The sequence below is a fragment of the Onychomys torridus genome, chromosome 9 (assembly GCF_903995425.1).
Source record: "Onychomys torridus chromosome 9, mOncTor1.1, whole genome shotgun sequence".
NCBI lineage: Eukaryota > Metazoa > Chordata > Mammalia > Rodentia > Cricetidae > Onychomys > Onychomys torridus.
This window is the reverse complement of record NC_050451.1, coordinates 34,828,542-34,831,377: the sequence shown is the minus strand read 5'-3', so window position 1 is coordinate 34,831,377 and position 2,836 is coordinate 34,828,542.

Sequence of the window (2,836 nt, the reverse complement as noted above, 5' to 3'; positions counted from 1 at the left end):
CGGTGACAACTGGTATTTAACAAGTCGATCCACCAGATGCATGATGCCCTGTTGGAGGACCCCACTTGGCAAAGCCATGGGGTTATTGACTGTAAATGATTGGTTGTCCATAACTTTCTTGGGTGCCACTGTTAAGCCTCCCTAATCAGAATCAGAGTTCTTTCCACAGCCCTTTGGTAGTGTGTTTTACACTTATTTGGCACACATATAGCTGTGAATGGTCAGGAAGATGATTTCTGTTTAAGCTATATAATTCTGATAATCAGAAATAATACCAGAATATTCTTTACTGACACAGGAAAGTAACAGTATTCTCAGTCTTAAAGACAGTTAATTTTAGACTCTGAAACAGACTAAACTGCCCTGCAGAAGCTACACACAGACTGATCCCCAGGTGTTGTTTATTGCTAAATTAAGGCCAGGCTGTTTACACTGAGACATCGCTCCTTGCAGTAGCTCTCTTTCTGCTCTCATATCCTGATGACTCAAGGTTCTGCCAGCTGTTTACTGCATGGGATCCTCGTCAACTTAGAGCTATGTGCATGGGTCAATGTGACATTACTAGCCAAAGAGAAACTACGTAACTTGTGTTATGAGTATGGGTGGACCCTGAAAATCTAACATATATTGTGCAGAATTTAGCTAAGGGGAGAGAGCAAGCAATGTGAAGAAATGTGAGAGCTGGACAGAGGCTAATAATGAGTGTGTGAGTGCGTGTAGGTGTGCGTGCTGAGTGAGGGATGTAGCTGAATGGGCGGAGAGAAAATGTAACATTGTTGTCCAAAGTTAGGCACATATAGCTGTGGATGGTCAGGAAGAAGTGTGAGAGTAAGATGAGAGAGTGAATGAATGAGAGAATGAGTGAGTAAAGAGTGAATAAATGATGTAATAATATGTGAAAGAATGTAACAAAATAGAAGAAATATGTAGATGTAACTGTGCAAAAGAAGTATGTGGCTGTGTGGAGAAATTATGGAGACTGTAACAGTGTGAAATGTAACTTGGCTGTATGGAGAATTTAACAGTGTGGAATGTATTTATGTGGAGACAGAGAGAAAACCAGAGAAAGAGATTTTTCTAGATGAAGTAAAACAGTAAGTTACCATCAGAAATTGTGTGTTTCCTTATTTTACCCCTCAGATAGACATAAACTTATTTCTAAATACCCTCAGATAGAAAAAATCTAGCCCTCAGATAGGTAAGAATTTTTCCTAAGCCCTCCCCACCTTTGTGGATTTTTTTGCATACCCCGGTGGTAGCTGGAGGCTGGCCCTCCAAGCTACCAACAGCAAAGGCTCAGCAGTGAAGAGCACCTGCTGCTCCTGTAGAAGGCCCAGATTTGGTTCCAGCATCTGCATGGCAGCTCACAACCATCTTTAACTCCAGTTGCAAGGGATCATACACCCTCTTCTGATTCCAGAGGCACCAGCCATACACATGATACACACATACATACAAGCAAAACACACATTCACATAAATAAAAATAGATAAATCTTTAAAGAAAAATAGCAACAACAAAAGGCTAAAAATGGCCAAACAGTGGTGACACATGCCTTTAATCCCACCACTTGAGGGGCAGAGGCAGGCAGATCTTTAGAAGCCAGCCTGGTCTACAGAGAAAGTTCCAGGGACAGCCAGGGCTACACAGAGAAACCTTGTATTGAAAAACAAAACAACCTGTCCAACAGTGATGCATCCTCTGCAGACTGCTGGCAGTGGTCGAGAGAAATCCTGATCTGACCTAGTCTGGTGATCAGATGGCCAAACACCCTGACAGTCAGGCTGGAACACTCATCCAGTGACTGATGGAAGTGGATGCAGAGATCCTCAAGCCAGGCCCCAGGTGAAGCTCCATGTGTCCAGTTGTCGAGAAGGAGGAGGGACTGTGGGAGTGTGAATTGTTGAGCCCAGGATTGGAAAAAGCACGGGGACGAAAGGCCAGACGAACGGAAGCACATGAATTGTGAACCAAAGGCTGTGGAGCCCCCAGCTGGATCAGGCCCTCTGGATAAGTGAGACAATTGAATAGCTTGAACTTTTTGGGAGGAACCCAGTCTGTGGGACCGGGACCTGTCCTTACATGCATGAACTTGGCTGTTTGGAACCGTTGGGGGGGCTTTAACACAAGGGAACTACTTTGCGTCAGCCTGGGAAGGGAGGGGATGGACCTGCCTGTACTGAATCCCAACCAGGTTGAGGCTAACATCCCAGGGAGTCTTGGCCCTGGAGGAGATGGGAATCGAGGGGAGAGGATGGAGGAAGTGGGGGTGGGGGCGGGAGGCGGGGAGAACAGGAACCCATGGCTGATGTGTAAAATTAAAACACAAATATAATTTTAAAAAAGGGAAAAAAATTTTTAAAAAAGAAAAACAAAACGAAGTGTGTTCATGTGTGGAAGCAGAGGTCAACATCAGGAGGTATCCACATGGCTTTTTGAGGAAAGGTCTCACTGGCCTGGAGCTTGGTGATTAGACGCTGGCCAGCACACTATGGATAAATGCAGGGCTCCAATTACAAGCATTTGCCACCAGGCCTGGCTTTTTCAGGTGGATTCTGGGGAATGGAAAGGTGTGGCAAGCATTTTATTGACAGGGCTCTCCACCCAGCCTGATGATTTTCTTTTTAATTAATCATTTATAGTTTGTGTATGTGTGTGTATACACACACACATACATATATATGTACATTACATGCATGCAGTGCCCACAGAGGCCAGAAGAGGACATCAAAACAGTTTGGAACTGGAGTTACAGGTGGTTGTGAGCCCCCATGTGGGTGCTGGGAATGGAACCCCAGTCCTCTGTATGCTAATACTTTTAATTAATTTTAGTTAA